The following is a 21,867-nucleotide window of genomic DNA, read 5'->3' as shown; positions in this document are numbered from 1 at the left end:
AGTTTCAAATTTAAATCAAGCAGCACATATAAGAGTTGAAAGCTGAACTTTGGCCCTTGCCCAGCTGAATGCTGGCAAAACATAATACCTGGGTTCAAAGGTCAGCACTTACAAAGGCATCTTGACAAGACACCTTGGGCACCTTCGAATGCAACATAGAAACATCTATTCAAGGCATATATAACTTAGGGATAAATGAATAAAGAGTATAGTTTATATATTGTGTGTATGAATACATATACATAAAGATACGTTCATAGAATTTAAAATCAAGGGGCAAACTTTAAGAAAACATTGGCTGGGTTTAACTAAGTCAAAGACATTATTTTGCAGCAGGGAAGGGAATAGGTAACCCTGGGATGTTTTGTCAGAAATGAAATGCCATCATATTCCTATTTCTGGCAATTAAAAAAAGGAAAATATCACATTTTTACATCTGTTTTGAAAAGAACACGTGGTGAAATAGTATTCAGGATGTGGTCGTGGTTCCAAGTCATTTGCAAATCCAAACTTCCTTCAGTTTTGTTATCTCTCACCTTAATTTGCAGAAATAGGAAGCACCATATCTATTTTATGAAGTGTTAAATTCACTGGTGATAAAATATCAGAATTTGCATGTTATGCCTAATGATTCAGTTTTTTGATGTGACAAACATCCACATAAAAATTATCTGGTCATTTCATCATGCTATGGAAAAGCAGAATGAACTGTCATTTTCTAATGAAATAACATGTGGGCACCCTAGCGGACACCCTTAAAGGCAAACACACGTACACACAAATTCTCATGTCACCTACATAGTAATAACCCATATAAGAAGTTATAGCAAAGCGCCAGGGAAACAGAACATAATTAAATGCAGTTCTCGCATTTAAAAACATCAGAGTCAACTATTAACATTCCTACAGAGACATTGATAATAGAGAAAGGATTATAATAAGGCAAGTGGTGGAAGTGTAAACAGCATTCATGTGCTACGAGCTGAATATCTAAACTCTCCCATCACTGGAAGTTTAGTTCATTGAGACTTTGCATGACTTGGTAAAACCCTGAAAATCTCCACTGATCTTATTTATCAGCGGAGTGAAATAGAGACTATATCTGTTTTGTTCACTGTAATATCTCCAGTATCTGGCACATCTGCTGGTACATAAGAGATCCACAATAAACATCACTGAATAAATGGAAATGTACCTTGGGACACAAAACACAGAGTTCAGTTATGAATACAGAGAAACCCAAATGTGATATAAAATGGAATGGCCCATGAGGTCTTGTCTCCATTGGGAGGCAGTTCTTTATTATCTCTCATATTTTGTTTGTCCTGGGAGCAGAGGCAGTGACTGCCTTGGTTCTGGACTATCTATCACTAAACACACTATCAAGGGTGTTTGTACAACAACCTTTATTAGAAGAAAGCAATAGTGTTTCCCTTCACAGCAAAGGGAAGACATATTTATGGCCCATGGTGAAATATTTGGTTTCCCTAAACACAGAGCTCCCCTATAACATAATCCACTCTATTTGCAGGTGTTATTTGGTCCTTTTCTTGTTGCCCTTTGGAAAATGGTGCTTAGCAAAAAAACAACAAAATGATGATACTCTGGACACTCGTATTGCTATGAGTAACAAACTAAACCTTGTCTGATCCGAGAGTGTCCTGTCTTTGACCAGCATGCTTGAAGCAGTCACAAGCTAGCTACCTTGTTAACCTGCAAGTAGAGTAAAATCTGCAACTCTTCACAGTTGCTACAATTTCATATACCAGATACTGACTGGAAGTTTCTGATTTAGATAGTAATGAGAATCTTTCTTCTTTCTGAAAAAAAGCGTTGCTGCTCCCATACTAACAACAAGAAAAATTTAGGTAAACTATACAGTCGTAACTTCTCTTGAGGCAATTAATTGGTTCAAAATCTTAAAACAAAGAAAAAACGACAGCAACAAAACTCAAGCTCATCCAAACAGATAGAATGTGGGCATGTGCTGAGATCATAATAACTGGAAAAAAAAAAAAAAAAAAAACCATGAACCACAAATCTAAGAATCTCAGAGAACTGCAAAAAGAATAAATACAAAGCATCACACACATATACATGTATCTAAGCATACTATATTCAAACTTCCGAAAACCAAAATTAAAAGCAAATCTGAAGACAGTCAGAGAAAACGGACACACTATAAACAAAGAAACAAAGGTCAAAATCACCAGAGACTTCTTGTCAGAAAATATGTAAGCCATGAAACAGTGGAATGATATCATTAAAGGGTTAATAGGCTTTGAAAAAGACCTTCAATCTGGATTTCTTTAATCTGTAAAATATATTTAAAGCATGAATGTAAAATAAATATTTGTGGGTAAGTAAAACTAAGATAATTTATTTCCAGGAAACCTTGACTGCAAGAAATGTGAAAGGCAGTTATTGTGGCAGAATGAATATGATAGCAGACAGAAATTTAGATCTAAAACAATAAATATTTCTAGGAATGATTAAACGGAGACTAATATAAAAGACATTAAACATTTTTAATTGCTCTAAAAGATACTACTGTGTAACTCAAAAATATTAGCAATGTACTTTGGGTTTATCCCAAAAGAAATATAAAATATATGGCAACAGTAGCATGAAGATGAGAAGTAGAATTCAAAATATACTGCTACAGAGATTTCACACCTTACGTGAAGCTGAACAACCTTGACAGCAAGCTTTAATTGATTACATATGTATATTGTAAACCCTCAGGCAACTATTACTTACAATTTTTTAAAGATGTATAAATTATATACCAATAGTGAAGATTAAAGTGAATTATACAAATACATAATCTAAAAGCAGACTGTAAAAACAGGAGAAAGGGTAAAAAGAACAGATGAGATCACTGGAAAACAAGTATCAAAGTAGGTGATTTAAACCCAATTATATCAGTAATTACATTAAATATAAATGGTTCAAACATAGCAATTAAAAGATGCACATTGTCAGATTAGGTTAAATAAGTGAAACCTGATGATATGCTGATAAGAAACTCTCTTTAAATATAAAGACAAATAGGTTAACAGCAAAAGGTGGGAAAATATATACCATAATAATTCTAATCAAAAGAAATCTGGAGTGGCTATCCTAACACCAGACAAAGTAGATTTCTGAGTAAAGAATATTACAAGTAATATAGAAGGTCATTTCTTAATGATAAAAGGGTCAATTAATAACAAAGACTTAACACTCCTCTTAGCAGAGCTTTAAAATATATGAAGACCTGGTAGAACTACAAGGAGAAAAAGCCAAATACACAATTATAGTTGAAGACTCAATAGTTTACTCTGAATAATTGATAAAACAAGTAGGAAGATAATATTGAACTAGAATATAAAAGCCCTAAACAGCACTATCAACCAAATTGGCCTACTTGATATCTGTATAACATTTCACTCAGCAGCACCAGAGTACACATTCCTTTCAAGTCATAAAATATAGACCACAGATCATATTTTGGGCCATTTAAGGAATGACCAAGACATATTCAAAGAAATTGAAAGCATAAAATATATGTTCTCTGATTACAATGGAATTAAACTAGAAAATAATAATAGAAAAATATCTGGAAAATCGCCAATTATTCAGAAGTTAAACAGCACTAAGTAGTTCATGGGTTAATGCAGAATTCACAAGGGAAATGGAAAATATTTCGAATGAAATGAGAATGATAACACAAGCTATCAAATTGTGGAAAATGCAGGTAAAGCAATGCTTCAGGGAAATTTGTAGCATCCATACATAAATGTTAGAAAAGAAGAAACATCTTTTCTTTCTTTTTTTCTCTTTTTTAACTTTTATCTTAAGCTCAGGGGTTCATGTGCAGGTTTGCTACAAAGGTAAACTTGTATCATGGGGGTTTACTGTACAGATTATCACCCAGGTAATTAAGCTTAGTACCCATTAGTTATTTTTCCTGATCCTCTCCCTCCTCCCAATGTCTGCTCTCCAATAGGTTCCTTTGTGTGTTGTTCCCCTCTATGCGTCCATATGTTCCCATCATTTAGCCCCCACTTTCAAGTGAGAATATGTGGTATTTGGTTTTCTGTTTCTGCATTAGTTTGCTAAGGATAATGGCCTCCTGCTCCATCCATATCCCTGCAAGGGACATCCTCTTACTCTTTTTAATGGCTGCATAGTAGTCCATGGCATATATGTACCACATTATCTTTATCCAGTCTATCACTAATAGGCATTTAGATTGGTTCCATGTCTTTTCTATTGTGAATAGTGCTGCAATGAACATATATACGCATGTGTCTTTATAATATAATTTATATTCCTTTGGGTATATACCCAGTAATGGGATTGCTGGGTTGAATGGTATTTCTGTCTTTAGGTCTCTGAGAAATCACCACACTGCAAACATCTTGAATCCGGGATCTAAGCTTCCACCAAAGAGGCTAAAATCAAGAGATTAAACATTTCTGCTCCCTGTACTTCTGTCTAGCCAATACCCCTTTGCCCCTCCCAACTCCACATAAAAGTAATTAATACAAAGCCAGAACATTTTAAAATCAGTTTCCAAAAATTTATACACTCATTCCACCATAAGGCTAAGTTCTCCATTGTTGTTAGGTTTTACTGAAATACTTTCCTCAAAGTAAACAAAGTAAAAAAAAAAAAAAAAAAAAAAAAAAAAAGCTTGAAATCATTTGTCCTCAATGAGTCAAAGGCTCAGCCACCAAAACATTTCTCATTTCAAGAAACATTCTCATTAGGCAGTTATCATATTTGGCCTAAGAATCTCATGCAACTGAATCTAAGGCAATATAATATGTAGCCTAAGAATTGTGTTTGGTAGAGTGTTCTATAAATGTAGCTCTTACCAGCATTCATATGAGCACCATTTTTTTTCTTTCTTTAGCTTTAAGGTCTTTTTTAAAACTTGTATTTTAGGTTCGGGAGTATGTGTGAAGGTGTGTTATAAAGGTAGACTCAAGTCCTGGGGGTTTGTTGTACAGATTATTTCATCACCCAGGAATTAAGCCCAGTACCCAATAGTTATCTTTTCTGTTCTTCTCCCTCCGCTGACAGTAGTGGAAGAGAAAGGTGAATATGAATGCAGGAAACATTACAAAAGAAGAAGCACCACCCTCAAGTAGACCTTAGTATCTTTTGTTTCCTTGTGTTCATAAGTTCTTACCAGTTAGCTCCCACTTATAAGCGAGGACATTTGGCATTTGTTTTTCTGTTCTTGCCTTAGTTTGCTGATGATAATAGCCTCCAGCTCCATCCATGTTCCCACAAAAGACATAATCTCATTCTTTTTTATGGCTGCATAGTATTCCATGCTGTATATGTATCGCATTTTCTTTATCCAATCTGTCACTGATGGGCATTTAGGTTGATTCCATGTCTTTGCTATAGTGAATAGTGCTGCAATGAACATCTATGTGCATGTGTCTTTGTGGTAGAATGACTTACATTCCTCTGGGTATATACTCAGTAATGGGATTGCTGAGTTGAATGGTAGTTCTGTTTTTATGATCACCATTTTTATGAAGTTATTGACCCACCGGTGTAGTTATATCACATCCTCAACTAGGTCAAGAGCTAAGTCATCAACTTAATGATCAGTGTGGAGGCCATTGTAAAGTCAGGGCATCAGTACCACGGATCTAGTGCTGAATCAGGCTAAATATTAAGCTCCAAGATGCAGGGTTGGATCCTTTTGCTCAAGTTCCTTAGTCTGTGATTCAAAATTCCCTCACTCGGCTCTGGGCTTTTTGAAATAACTATTAATCTTGTTATAAAATAATTTCCAAGGCATGTCAAGAATAGCTTCTTTTATTCCCCAAAGGGCTGGGCAAAGAGTGTAGCCCTAGGCATCACTGTCAGCATTTAAACATTTGTTGAGGAAGGGATTGTTTCTGTAATGTGTTTGGACAGAAAGCCCGAGTTAGCTCAGGCCACCTAAACATTATAATAGGATTACTTATAATACATCAAAACCTATGTGGTCTGCACTTGAAATAAATAACAAGGCAAGTTAGGGCTCTATGTATGCATCTCATTTCAAACTAATAAAATCCATATAAACCCAAATCAAAGTTGCCAGATGAGGAGAGAGCAGGCAGTTTCTGGGGATTATTGAAAAAATATTTTATCTACTGTTCATAGAGAGACTTACTCTTGCTGGATCTTATTTTTCTTGTGAGCCCACTCTAAATTCTCCCACTGAAGAGGAAGCAGTTGTAATTTGTGCCTAGAACAATCCGGCTTCACATACTCCACATTGTACACCAGACTTACTCAGAGGAGCACAGGGCTGGGAATGGCTTAGGTGGTGAACTTGAAATATGGCTTCAAGAGGCCCAGCAGTCCCATCCAGAGTTGCATGACACTTCTTATACAGAGGAGCAGAGATGCCCAAGAGTTCATGTCATTCACTCAACCTAGCAAGTCAGCATGGTAAAGGTTCTTTTTTTCCACAGCACATTAAATTAAAATCATAAACCTGGGGGTTGCTGTTTGCAAAGTTCTGGTCTACATGCTCAGGGAATGTAAAGGCATGGTTTCTGTGCTCACAAAGCACAATAGTTTAGTTAAATAAACTAAACATGCAAACATAAAAAATTTAACTGACAATGCAGGACAGCTCATAATAAATCCCAAACTAATAGTCTAGACAATATGTGTTGTAGATATTACAAGAAAAAAAAAAAAGAGAGAGAACTCTGAGTTAAAAAAGGCATCCCTCAAATGTCAAAATCAGAGTTGGACTTTTAAGATGGGAAGGCAGGGTTGAGAGGAATGTCCTGAAGCAAGGAGCATTCTCTCTAAGGCAAAGTGATGGGAATGAGCTAGCCTAATTTACGTCAACTCTTCACATACGTTTCATAAACTAGCATGACTTTCAGGTGCTTTGCATACACCCCAGGTGTTTGCATACATTCCAGGTACCTTTGCATACATTCTGTTTGTTTGCACACGTGTCAAACTCATTTTTTACATTCCATTCATAATATTTTACCTAATTAATGTATTTTATTTATATTCAGACTCATTGCAAAAAGGATGAGAAGCAGCTAACATATATCATTTTATTTCATACTCATCACAACACTGTATAGAACTATCATTCTCAAGTTTTTGCAGATGAAGAAATTGAGGCTTGAAGAGATTTTCAAGTCATTTGCTCCAGGTCCCACAGAGCTGGAATTGGAATCCAGAACTATCTGGAGCTAAACTGGATCTGTGACAGTTAAGATATGCTTCCTTTTCTCTTTGTTTCTTTTTATTTTTACAGTTCTTTCCATCATGCTGTGCTTGGAATAGAAACTAAAGCATAGATGACATTTGGGAGTGGTGAGAAATGAGTGACCACCCAGGATGGAACCAAGTTACAGACGGCCCTAAAGCCAGGTAGAGCAGTTTTCCTGTAAACGAAAGGAAATGGCACCCATTAGTGACCTTCAGCAAGAAGGTAATGTGATGCAAGTATTTGTAGGAAGATCGTGGAGATGTAGTTGGAGGCGGTAAAGAACAGTTGGATGGCAGACAGAACCAAGCTATGCAAAGACTAATAATAACAATATCCAGTGCTGAAAACAGTGCTTACAATGTGGCAGGGCTATTCCAAGTGTTTTATGTATATTAGTTCATTTAATCCTCCAGCAACTCCATGAGATAGATATCATTATTATATCCATTTGACAGATGAGAAAACTGAGACTCAGAGATTATATAGCATGTTCACTATCGCATAGTAAACAGGAGAGTTTGGATTCAATGTTGTAAGTGGTCCAGCTTCAGAACCTGAGTTCTCAACTTCAATGCCATACTAACCAGGCGTGGGGTATTAAAGGCCTTGGTCGAAGTAACAGCAGTGGACAGAGAAAGGTGAATATGGATGCAAGAAGCATTACAAAAGCAGAAGCTATGGAGTTGAGTGGCCTATTGGATAAGCAATTGAGGGAAAGGAAAAATCAAAGGTAAGGCTTTGTTTCACACAGTGATTTCTCCCAGATGAAAATAGGCAAGGAATTTGAATTTTATTCTAAGCATAAAAGGAAGCCACTGGAATACACTGAGTAGATGAATTACATGATTAAATTTAGATTTTAAAGGGGCCACTCCGGGGTCTGAGTATAAAACAGACTAAAGGAAGGCAAGGGAAGAGCAGAATAGCTGGGAAGTTGTTCTGATAGTGTCAAGGCAACAACAGACAGCTGTTGACAGTGGTGGGAGTTTAGGCTGTGAGAGGTGGTTGGGTCTGGACACACACTGAAGGTGAGACTGGCAGGACCTGTGGATGGATGGGATGGGGAGTGTGAGAGAAAGGGCAGCGAGAATAAGTCCTAGGTTAGCAGTCTGAGCAAGTGAGCGAAGCAGCTGCAATTTCCTGAGATGGGAATTCAGTGGGTGAATACGTGAAGACTCAGTATCAGCCATCAGGTGTGACAATGACAAAGACAATGGGGACTTGGCAAGTATAATTACACTGGGACATGAGGAGGAACATCTGATTGGAGCAGAATAAAAAGAGTTCAGGCATCACTACTTCCAGAAACTTTGCCTGTAGTCAAAGCTCCTATTTCTCTCTCCAACACACACACGCACACACACACAAGGGCGTGCACACGTTTCACATATTCAGACACATATATTTACAATACCACAGCCACACACTTTACGCACACACACACACAGGCACACAGAAGGGTGTGCATACACTTCATAGATTCAGGCACACATGTATGCCATACCACATTCACACACTTTATGCACACACACACACACATACACACAAAAAATGTGCATATACCCCACAGATCCAGGCACACATATATTATATACCATATCATACTCACCCTCTTCATGCACACACACACAACCCCAAAGGGTGTGTACATGCCTCACATATCATACACACATATATCCCATTCCATATCCACATGCTTCATGCACACATGCACAAACACACATTATACACACTCACACTTCACTCAGTACACATTAGGTGTCCCTCCACTGTGTTACTAGAGCTCCTAGTACATTTCTGCCCTTCTTCACTATTGACTGCGGATTGCCCATCTTCAGGAAGACTTCAGCTCCAGAAAGCACCACTCGCATAAACTGGAGTGTGACTGGTATCATTAGAGTCAAGCTGCACACAAGCTGTTACCACGTGAATATCTGTAGCTTCAGAACGGAGACTGTCTCCTTATGTGCTCCTTCTACGGTCAATGTGGGAACCTGTACATTGCTGTTAAAAGAAGAAATGATGGCCCAGTGTGGTGGCTCATGCTGTAATCCCAGCACTTTGGGAGGCCAAGGCGGGAGGATCACTGGAGATCAGGAGTTCAAGACCAGTCTGACCAACATGGTGAAACTCCGTCTCTACTAAAAATACAAAAAAAAAAAAAAATTAGCCAGGCATGGTGGCAGGCACCTGTAATCCCAGCTACTTGGGAGGCTGAGGCAGAAGAATTGCTTCAACCCGGGAGGCAGAGATTTCAGTGAGCCGAGATAGAGACACTGCACTCCATCCTGGGTGACAGAGCAAGATTCTTGTCTCAAAAAAAAATAATAGTAATAAATAAATAAATAAATAAATTAAATAAGAAATTATTAGGCAAATTTGCCATACTTTCCAAAAAAATACTTCCAATGCCATTTTTTCACATAATGCTGGGTTATAGGCACCATACTGCACGTTTTCACATAATGCTCTAAATTGACTACGATTTGGAGTAGTGCTTGAGGATCAGTAATCTCAGAAATTCTGTTATGAATTTAAATCTAAATCTAACCAGGGAAGACAAATAATACAGTGAAACATCCACCAGTGTTCTAAGTGGATACATTCAAACTTATTCACTGTAAAGCAAGTAATAGCACACCAATTAACACTTTTGAATAATAAAAATGTAGGGTGAAGGGAGTGCATTTTTGTTACAGGAATTCCTCAGATGCCACAGATGAGGTACAGAAAAGATAAGGATGCACTCTCTGCAAAGACTGGGTTGTGTGCACTCACAACAAATGCAATTATGTGATATGCAGCTCTTCTCAAACTTCTACATGCACACACATCCCCAGGGCTCTTGTTGAAATTCACATTTTACTTCTGTAGGTCTTGAATGTGGCCTGAGATTCTTCATTTCTAACAGACTCCAAGGTAATATTGATGCTGCTGGTCCAGAGACCACAGTTGCAGTAGCCAGAGTTCATAGGATAGATTATAAGTAAAGTTACTTCTCTGCTCTATATGTAAATTGAATTGACAAGTTTCATTATATGTAGAATCTATTTCTAACTAACCAACGCTGTTTTTATACATGTGGAATTACTTTATAGTCATCAATTTGGGTGAATGTGTGTTTTTGTGTGCAAGTGGAAGATTTAATTGAGTTAACTCAAATGAGGCAAAGAGGTTTACTCTAAGTAAGCATGTTTGATAGAAAAAAAAAAAAAAACGAGCTACAGTTCTTCCAGAATCTGTGGCACTGCCTTTGTAAAAGTTGTTTCTGGCCAGGACCATTCTAATCACATTTCATGCCTAATACTATAAGCATTTTTTCTTTTCTTAAGTTTATTTGGCAATGTAGACAGCCTCTCTAGTGAGATTTCCAGAGCTCCTTGGCTTCAGCCAGCCAAAATCTGCTCTGATGTTGTGGTTATGTACCCAACTGAATTAAAACAGAATTTTATAAGGGATGATTAGAGACAGACTAAAGCAGGAACATGAAGCAAAGAAAGAGCTTGGGCTCATCAAAAGAATAGTAAGTGGGAACTGATCATTTGTCACGGTGGGATTGCTACACCCAGTGGCTGCAGTGGCTGAGAAAGAAGTGAAAGGAAATGATCGTATGCAATGGTGATATTAATAATATCTACCTCACTGGGTTGCTCTGAGAATCAAACTTGATGAAATTTTTGAAAATGTATTGAACACTTTAAAGGACTAGACAGATGTTTAGAGTTATTTCTAAGAGCTTTGACATACTCCGGATGCTTCAAAAGGGAGCAAGTCATAAAGCATGATTGTAGGACATATCTCAGTTTGGAAGACCTGGGATAGTGCTACTTTGTCACTTAACCCTTTTTGAGCCCAAGGTTTTTCATACGTAACGTGAGAATATGAAATCAATAATGTGAAATATACACTTGATGTCATTTCTGTGCGCAGTCCTTAAAACAAACTCAAGAAGAGTTACCCCATAACAGTCTGTTTGGCTGCAAGAAAGAGAGTCGCAGACTAATAGGCACCTAAATAAATAGAGAGTGGGTGGTGTTTTTCTCACATACCAGGAAATTGGGAGCGGAGGGTCAGTCATTGCTGGGTCAACTCAGTTGCTCAGTAGTATCTTCCCGGATGCATTTGGCTGTCTTTAGCACATGGATTTTGTCTCTGCTTGTCATCTCATGATCACAACATGGTTGTCATGTTTTTGATATCACAGTTGCATTCAAGGAAGAGAGAAGGAAAAAATGGTTAAAATGCGTGTCCCCTTTTATCAGGGAAGTAAATATTTTCCGGAATTCTCCACCCCCTCATAGGATATAAGCAGACACCTACTTATATCCTATATCTCACTGGGTACCTACATCGCTATTTACATCTATTTGCTACATGACATGGTCACCTCTAGCTGCAAGCCTGGCCTGTCTCTATTATAGAGTCTTTCAAAGCTAACTCTGCATTTCCCAGCTAGGCTTGGCACTAACTATGAGAAAAGAGGAGTGACAGCATGCGATAAATCAACACTGTCTGCTGCTGATGGGCAGCAATTGTTTGCATTTTACTTTGAATGAAGGCTCCATGATGTCGAGTGACTCACCTAAATTCACTGAATACAGCTAGAAATGGAAGCTGGGTTTTTGGTCCACAACAAGTTGATACTACATGGCCTCATTCAAAATACGGCTTTAATTTTAACTTGTAATTTATGAGAGTGCTTTGCAACACATGTCTTTATTATATGATGATTTTATGTTTAATTTCTACAAGGAATAGAGCAATAGAAATATACTGGGCTTAGCTGCAGTTATTTTTAGGACTTTGGCATGGTTCAATATGCCTCCAACACATATTTCATTAAAGAAATCCTAAGTAAATCATTTCATTTCATATGGTCTGAAACTTTGCCCTCCAATGTACCCGCTCCACCTAGGATGGTGCTTGGCATCTGATGATTGCTGAACAAGAATTTGTTAATCACTTGAATGGATGCAAACTAAAACCCAAATTTGACGTGTTACCTTTCTTTTCTTGCTTAATTTTTTTTTCTTCTGGAAGACGTGCATTCGTGTTGGAATCCCTCTGTATCTAAGGTGGTAGGGGTAAGAACACAATGCCCCATCTCAACAGATAGACCCTAGTCATGTTATAATTACACAGTGGCTCTCATTTAAGATGTGGCTGGTGCCGTAAGGGACTGTGGTAGACAACATGTGCAATGGCCTAGGGGAGCTATATACATCTCCTATGATGTTGGTTACCACTCATTGTGTTAAGCCAGATGCATCTGTTTCCCTGGTCTTGCCAGGCAAAGCAGAATTCAAATGACAACCAATTTCTTAGCAATAATGATTCTGATGACTCTGGTGTTCAAATTTCTTTTTCAAGCATTCATCCTTCCCACACATCTTTTCTGGTAAGTGACAGCCCTGGTTTGTAGCAAAGGAAACTGAAAGGCAAACTGAATTAAGATTAGCCACTCGAGAAAAATACTCAGTCTTCCCTTAAAAATATTTGATTTCCTTCCTCATTAATAAAGTGGCTGCATATTCTTTAAGAGGTAATTGCAGTTTGTATTAATCATTGACATTTTAAGGACCCAGCCATGAGATAAATCGTCTGTTCAAATAAAACAGAATAAAATAAAATAAAGAAATGTACTTACACATTGTATCAAATAAAAGACCTTTCTAATAAATGGTCTACATAACATTCACTTAAAAATTGATCAGTATGATACAAATGTTTTCGTCCCATTTAAGTAGATAAACTTGATGTTGAATCTTATTATAGAAAATAAACTCAAGCTACCAATAGTAATTTTTATACTGTGTCTTTCTCCACTGCAATATTCAAATTGTTTTTTCTTTTTCTTTAAATGTCAAACGTGGGACTGTTTGTATAAAATTAAAGGATTTAGATTCTATCTTGTTTTTCTAAAAGTGAATCTTCATTGTGTGGAAAATCATACCTACTGTTTACCAGGGTGTCCTGGCTCTCAATTTATCTGCTGATATTCTTCCTCCTTAACCCCATAAATACTGAGTTGTTTGAACATCTGTCATTTTTATGGATGAAGATCTTGTTCCTGTATTTTATATTTGGTAGTGAAAGTTTACAAACTCACCTAATTGTAAATTCTTCAAGGGCAAGAACGATGACTTTAATTCCTGTATAAATGCCCCCACATCATCAAATAACAATCAACAACCGAAGATGCTGTTGACCAAATTACCCATCCAGGGGTCAAATTTTATATCTGTTTTCAGCATCCATGAAAATAATATTTATTTCAACTTACTGAAGATGATTGATGAAAACTTCTTGAGTTTAAGGTTCTCCCCTGTCTGATTATCGGAATGGGGCATCCAGAATTTAAAAAATTAATGAAGATAACGAAAGGTATTCCAAATAGCAGGTAATATGGCATTATGCAGACAGACATGTATGACTAATATTTCTTTAGCTTTTTTTTAGGTGGTTTTGCATTACTTCAATACAACTTTAACTCAGCCCATTAACAAATCCAGTTCTCTTTTCCCCTTGTTCAAAGATACAGAGGAAACAGAGACATCTAATTAGTTTTCTTAAACAACTTATGAGAAAACAGTTATTGGGGTCCTAAAGACCCTTTCGGCCTGCTTTTAGTTCAGACATTCTCCTTTTACATTCTTACTTCTCATTTTCTTGTTCCTCCAAATTAAGTTCTGCATTCATCATGGGGCATCTAAGACTCGTTGTCATGGCTCTCTGCTCAAGTTTGGAAACCAACTTCTAGATCCTTGATAAAAGGTGCTATCACATGCTCAAAATATTTTTCTTTTGTTCCTAAGCAACACAACCAGAAATTGTTCCAAAGAGCTAGAAAGACTATAATATAAATGCATTAACAAACTCCATAGTAGAGGGAAAACAATTCTAAGGATGGGCAGATCTGCTGCATTCAGGGTTCATTGAGAGTTCCAAATTCAATTTTAAAAAGGATTTAGGTATTAAAAAAACAAACAGGAAGTCACATTTTTGGCAAGTGTGAAGAAATTTAAATCCTGAGCAGTGGTCAAAAATCTGCACTCACAACAACTGAATGGGCTGTAAACTTAGCAAACGTGCTATTTGAGCCCCTTTTCAAACAGGGGAAAATGCTTTAAAAGGCTAAAAAACAAAGGCATCTTAGACATTAAATGGATTTTTTTTTTCCAAAATAAAGACTTTGATGAGTTATGCTTACAGGAATCAGAAACACATGGATTAAGCTTTACTTAAAACAAACATAGGTTTAAAATTGTGGAGAGAAAGCTATGGGCAGTCTGTTAAGAGGTCTTCCCTCAATCCCAAATATTTGCAAAAAGGATTGAGATTTTTCCCAACACACCACAAGTTATTCTAAGTCTAATTTGATGGTATAATTCACTAGAAATTGTCATCCATCCACTATTTTTCTGGTTTAAATATAGCTGCCATTTTTGCTTGTTTTTCCCAGATTATAACCAATTGTTCTCTGCAGCAAGCTAATGCTCCTTTACAAAAGCATACTCAGAACTGCAGACAGACAGCTCCATGTTCTTAAAATTGAGGCAGGTTCTGTGCCTGCACAGCACCTGGGGGCATTACCAGGTGCACCCTTCAGACATTGCTTCCAGAACGGCCATCTTGTGATGCTTCTGATGCCTCTCCAACGACGCTGGCTAAATTGGTTTCATGTGCCATTCACTCTAGTTGCGTGGAAAGCTGGTTTTTCTCTGGCAATATGTGACATTTTCCTGGCCCAGCGATCACATGCCTAGGAGGTTTCTACTCTTGCACGAAGGCACATTCTGGCCAAAGGAGCCTGGCTGACAGGCTGGGGGCTTGAATCCTCCAGACACACAGCACAGACAGAGAACAACTGGCGCCATGCTGTACATTCCTACCCATCTTCAGCCTTCCCTGCGTATTAAGACAAGTCAAAGGTCTTCCTTTTGTTTTCAACAAGTGACGTTAAGTCCCCAGAATCTAAATGCTGAGTAGAGCTCAACTCACTGAGGAAATGAGGGGACTGTAATACAGTCATCTATGTTAAATAACTAGAGTACTGGGTCTCAAACTTGACTGCAGTGGGATTGCCTAAGAAGCTTAAAAACAATACTAATGGCCTGTGCCCTTATGCCCCAGAGATTCTGATAGAGTTGGTCTGGGTTGTAGCCTGAACAGCTGGATTTTTAAAAGCTATCCAGATGATTCTACTATGCAACTAAGGCTGAAAACCTCTTGACTAGGGTTCCAGGGCTTATGATCACCATGAAACTAAGTATTGGGATAGAAATATGATATTCAAAACTGGCTGCATATTAATCACATGTAGTGATTTTTAAAATACTAATACTAATGCTCAGACCCCACTCCCAGAATTTTTGTTTTAGTTACATCATTATTAATTATGGTGTAAGCTCTGTTGTAGTATTCTGTGTGAGATGTATGTATATATAGCTTTATATGTATTCACATACAGAGAGATATGTATTAATGCAGTCATCCCTTGGTATATGCAGAAGACTGGTTACAGGACCCCTGCACATACCAAAATCCATGTATGCTGAGGTTCTCCATATCAGCCCTGAGGAGCCCTAGTATATAAAAATTCTGCCCTCTGTATACAAGAGCTTTGCATCCTTCCAATATTGTATTTTCAATCCACACTTGGCTGAAAAAAAATCTGCATAAAAGTGGACCCAAGCAGTTCAAGCCTGTGTTGTTTAAGGGTCAACTGTATGTATCTTTGAAACAAGCCAATGAACTAGGTACTGGTGATAGCCATGTCCAAAATGGCTCCCAGTGATCCTTGCTTTCTGGTGCAAGGGTGTATTCGACTCCCACACTGAATCAGAGTTGATCTGTGGGGCCAATGAAATACTGCAGAAGTGATGATGTGTGACCTCAAAGCTAAGCCACAAAATGCATTGCAATTGCCACCTTGGTCTCTTGGGTCACTTACTCTGGGGGAAGCCAGATGGCATGCAATGTGGATTCTCAAGCAGTCCTATCTGTATAGGCCTTTGTGGGGAGAAAGTTAAGCTTCCTGCCAACAATAAGCAACATTTTGTCATTTATGTGAGTGAACCTTAGAAGTGGATCCTCCAGCCCTAGGTAAGCCATCAGATGACAGTAGCCCCAGCTCAGAGAAACTCCGAGCTGAAACTGCCTGACTGAGATGTTCCTGAATTCCTACCCAGAGAAACCAGGAGAGATCTTAAGCCACTATGGTTTCAGGTGATTTGTTACATAGCATTAATACAATACTATTATTATTCCCATTTTACAGTTGAGAAAACTGAGCCATGGAGAATTTAAGTAAATTAAGGTTATTCAGCTATAAAGAATACATTTGGGAATCAAAATTAGGTGGTTTGTCTCCAAAATCTGTGTTCCTAAAAACTATGCAGCAAAGTAACTCGTCTATATTGTTATGTCCCAATTGGTAGAGAAGAAATTATAATCGTGATAATAAGCCTAAGAAATTAGATTCATGCGAACACCTTTCAAGTTGTGTAAGCATCGCCAATTGTTTCAAAACTATTAGACCATCAAAATGCTCTCCTTCTATTCCAGCCCTGTGGCTGTTTTCACCGATATTCCAGAAACACAGACTATGGAGTCTGCTATAGGTAGGTCTACAAATAGACTCTCATATCTCACATCACTTCCGCTCTAAGTTAAGGCTATGTTCAGGTTTTTACCACCTTTGAAAACTAAGTGCCTGTTTATATCTTCAAGAAAATTTCCACATGACATAGGAAAAGTCCAGGTGTTGAGGACACAGAAAAGCCTCTGTCTCTGCAGTTACCGGCTGTGTGCCTTTGGACAAAGCATTTTATGCCCAGGTGCCATTCCTTGCAATTCTGATTAAACAGCTCTGGGATGAGGCCTAGGCACGGGCCTTTGTAAAGCTCTCTGCATGATTCAGTGTGCAGCCAGCATTGCAAATTACTGATGTAATCTCTCACAGCCTCGGTTTTCTCATTTGTTAAGTGGAGGCGGTATGACTGAGCCTGTGGTGGGTTTTTTGTGTGTGAGGATTAAGGGTAAGCAATAGAGGCAAAGCTCCAAGTGTGGTGTTTGGCACATAGTTGGTATACAATGAATGCCATCCATCAGTATTTGTGGTTTGTTTTAAATGTTTAATGTATTATACAAAAGTATAATACTTACTCAGATGCAGCGATTGATTTGCTTTCCCTAGAGAATCCTTCTTTTATATTTAGAAATTCCTTCCTACCCAGAGAGCAAGTAAGTACACATCTAATTGTCTTCTTCAAGTTTCTTATGATTTTATTTTTACACCCATCACATTTATCTGGAGTTTATCTTACTAAGTAATGTAAGATAGGGCTCGAGATGGATTTCTTTCCCCAAAGAGCCCAATTTCCCCCCAACAAGCATTGAATCCATTCCTTCCCTCGTTGATTAGTGAGGACTTCTTAGTTATATATTAGATTTGTAGGCATATACTGTCATTTATTTCTGGTGTAACTACTCTCATAAATGGATTGCTTCTTTATCTTTCTCTTAGTTTTTTTCAATGCTTAATTATGAGGGTTTTGCAATGCCTTTTATATCTATTGGGTAAATTCAAATATTTATCATTCTTCTTTTTCCAGAAATGTTTTCAATATTCTTGATGGAGATACCCTTTAAAAATATCAGATTCTTAACCTCCCTTAAATCCTTCAATATCTCCTCATCAACTAACTGAGTCACTCAACTTCTCCACTAAGTTACCCCAGATGGAAAGAAAAGTTAATTATTTACCCAGGATCAGGAGATACCATCCAAAGCAGGCCACCAGAAGATCAAGATAATGCCTGATGTTTCCACGTTAAAATACAAGCAACTTTACAATCTATTTTTTAATACATCTACTTCTTTTTATTTTTTTTCAAATAAAGTTTTTCAAATCAAATAGCACTTTACTAGAGATGATGGGTGTTTATTCTGTTGCTGTAAGCAGCACTTGTTCCCTGTGCCTATGTGCCTTGGGAGTAACCCAGTTTGAAAAGGAAGGACTTACTGAAAAAAAAATGCAAGCATTGTGTCATGACATGCTGGGCCCTTTTATATTTAGCTCCTGTTTATCTTAAAGATCCTTTTTCTATCATACTTCAGATGTATCCAAAGCCACCACTACAGCACAACTTGCAGTGCCTTAATAATAGTGCTATGGATAATGATAGTGCTATGAAGTATGATAACACCATAGATAGCATCTTTTGACTTTTTCCTAAAAGCTATCTCACATACAAGGAATTTTTCTAAATGGCATGCCCTTTGAACCAGTAACTCCATTTCTATATATTTATTCTAAAATACTAGTCAAAAAAAGTAGACAAATGTGCAATATGCATTAGGTCATGTGGTTGTTTGAAAATTAGTCCACAAATTCCTTGACACTCCTCTGTCAAAAGGTGGAGCCTAATTCTCTTTCCCTTGAGTGTAGGTCACGATAGCAACTTGCTTCTAATGATGACAAAGTGGCAGAAGTATTAGACTTTTGAAATTTCAAAAAGGCACTTCAACTTTCTCCTTGCTTTCTTTCTTAGGTCATGCTGAGACCAGCTGCCATGTTGGCAGGATGCTCAAGTAGCTCTAGAAAGAGATTCACGTGGCAAAGAACTTAAACCTCCCGCCAGGAACTAGTGCTGACTTGCCAGTCACATGAGCCATCATGTTGGAAGTGGATCTTTCTATCTCAGTCAAACCTTACACGACTGTAGCCCCAGATGACTACTTGATCATAACCTCCTGAAACCTCAAACTAGAACCACCTAGCTAAACTTCTCCAGAGTCCCTTACCCACAGACACTATGTGAGATAATAAATGATTCTTATTCTTTCAAGCAGCTGGCAAATTTTAGATACTGTGGTATGCAGCAATAGATCATGAATAGCATTTATTTCATTCTTCACAACAACCTAAGAGATAGTTAATATTATTAATTTCCCATTTTACTAAACAGGAAACTGAGGCATAAAAAGATGAGTTGACTTGTCAAAGACACCCACTTACCAGCACATGGAGTTAATATTTGAACCTTTACCCCAAAATACACTTGCTTCTATGCCTCTGTGCATTTTTACACACTGAGTCTCCAGCCCAGCTAACTCCTCCATCGTGGTTTAACCTAAACAAAGTATTCAGAAAATGCAAAAGAAAAAGGCTAAGATGGCTGCACAAATGAGAATGAGACTTATTTGAAAAGTCAAAGCAGTTGTGCTACCAAACCTGAAAGCAGACAAGTGAGAGTGTATATATATGCAGGCCCCATATGAAATTATAATGAATTGTTCCCACCATTAAGAACCTAAGAGGTGCCTGGTACATGGTATATTCAGCACATGTAGTTCTTACTGCAATCCCAGAGGATGCTTATTCTAACTACCTTCGTATTACAAATGAGGACACTAAAAAATGTTAATATACTCCATATGCAAAGAACAAATAGATTTCATGCAAATACTCTATTTAAGAAACAATAATGCAGAACAGCAGCAGAAGTGTCATAGAATACGTACTGAGCATTAATAAACATTTTAGGGCAAAACGGTTTCACGTTAGTATTCAAGGTAACGAAAATTAAAGCAATAAATCCCATGCTAGTCACATTAGCAGAGAATACTTCCTCCTTCCCAGCTTTATTGAAGCATAATTAACAAATAAAAATTGTGTATATTTAAGGTGTAAGATGTGATGCTTTTATATACATATACATTGTGAGGTGAGTACCATCACCATCAAGCAAATTAACGTATTTTTCAGCTCAGTAACCATTTATGTGTGTGGTGCGAGAATACTTAAGATCTACCCTCTTGCTAGGATGCAGTTCTGGAAAAGACTCTTTTTAATATGTCAGTTCAAGTAACAAATTGCTACAACATTCATGGGAAGCAATTTGATAACATATACTAGAAATATTTTTAAATGTCATGTCCTTTGAACCAGTAACTCCATTTCTATTTATTTATTCTAAAATACTAGTAAAGGAAGTGGACAAATTTTAACATATCAAGATATTCAGTGTAATCGTATTTAGAATACAAGAACAGAAAAGAAAAAAGAATGAAATACGAGCAAGTTAAATATTGAACAGAGAAATTCTAAAATAAATTACTGTGTCCATAAAGTAAGAGTTACGTAACCCTTAAGTACAACATCTGCAAAAAAACTATTGATAAAAATATTGAAAATATTGAGAATTATTTTAATATATAATAACATTGCTGAATTTAACCAAATGGTTAATTCTCTATTCCCATTTATCTATATTTAGGGATCCAGAAAGGTGTATTCGTTTCCTAGGGCTGTTGTAACAAAGTACCACAAACTGGGTGGTTTAAAATCACAGAAATCTGTTCTCCCACAGTTCTGGAGGCTAGAAGTCTGAAATCAAGATGTCTGCTCAGACATTCTTTCTCTGAAGCCTCTAGGGGAAGATCCTTCTTTGCCTCTTCCAGCTCCTGTTAGCCTCCAGCATTCCTTGGCTTATGAGAGCATCATCCAGTCTCTGCCTCCATCTTCGCTTGGGCTTCTCCCCATGTTTCTCTGTCTTCACAAGGCTGTCTTAGAAGAACACCAGTCATATTGAATCAAGAGCCCAACCTATTCCAGTATGACTTCATTTTAACGAATTACATCAGCAATGACCCTATTTCCATAGAAGGTCACATTTTGAGGTGCTAGGGCTTACGACTTCAACATATCTTTTGTGTGTGTGTGTGTGTGTGTGTGTGTGGAGGTGGGGAAGGCATATAATTCAACCCCTAAGGAAAGAAAAGATATATGATACAAGATATGCTTGTGGATCTTGGGTCATTGAAGAGGTGTGATAATAGACGTCTGTCCAGAGATGTCCTCAGTTGCTTCTTGTTCTGTGTGAATCTGGATGGCTAGCCGAGCTATCAAAACACATCTAGTTCCCTTGGTAAGAGTGGGGTATCAGTAGTTGTAGTGTAACTGGACCAGCATTTTGCCTTACTTGGAATACTTGGCATCTCTGCTTATTATCCTTTGACCCCTCAGTTATTTAGATGAGAAAGTAGGACCATGAAACTAATTACAAATCAAGAAAAGGATCCATATTTCTGCCACTTATCCTTTTAAAACATGAAAAATCAGCACACATTGCTAGTACCGTTTTACATTGTGAACTTTCCTTCCACACTGCAGAACTCAGCAAACCTAGAACCTTTCACACAAAGGAAGCCATTCTGTAAACTCATATCCTACTTAAAGGTGATGGGGTGGTTTAATACACAAGCCCACTCCTTGTTCCCCTTCCAGAGAAGACAGAAGATCTAAAAAGTTGTTAGTAGTCTGAAGGGCCCAACGACTGGTCCAGAATTTACAAGGATCAAAATAGGTATTATTTTTGGCAGCTGTGATGTGAATGTTTATCCATCACATACAAGGTTAAAATGACCTGTATATATTTTTAAGAATGCCAAGAATGATGGTGCGGGCTGAATAAGAATGAAGGCAATGTTTTACAAAACACACTGAGACCTGAAATTTGTAAAAGCTCTTTTCTTTAGAAGGCATTGTACAAGTGGAGGTTTTCAGATAAATCATCTTACTGAATCTTTTCAAGGTACTAGTGTGCCAAAGTAATCAG

The sequence above is a fragment of the Chlorocebus sabaeus genome, chromosome 17, assembly GCF_047675955.1.
Source record: "Chlorocebus sabaeus isolate Y175 chromosome 17, mChlSab1.0.hap1, whole genome shotgun sequence".
NCBI lineage: Eukaryota > Metazoa > Chordata > Mammalia > Primates > Cercopithecidae > Chlorocebus > Chlorocebus sabaeus.
Note: the sequence above shows the minus strand (reverse complement) of the source record.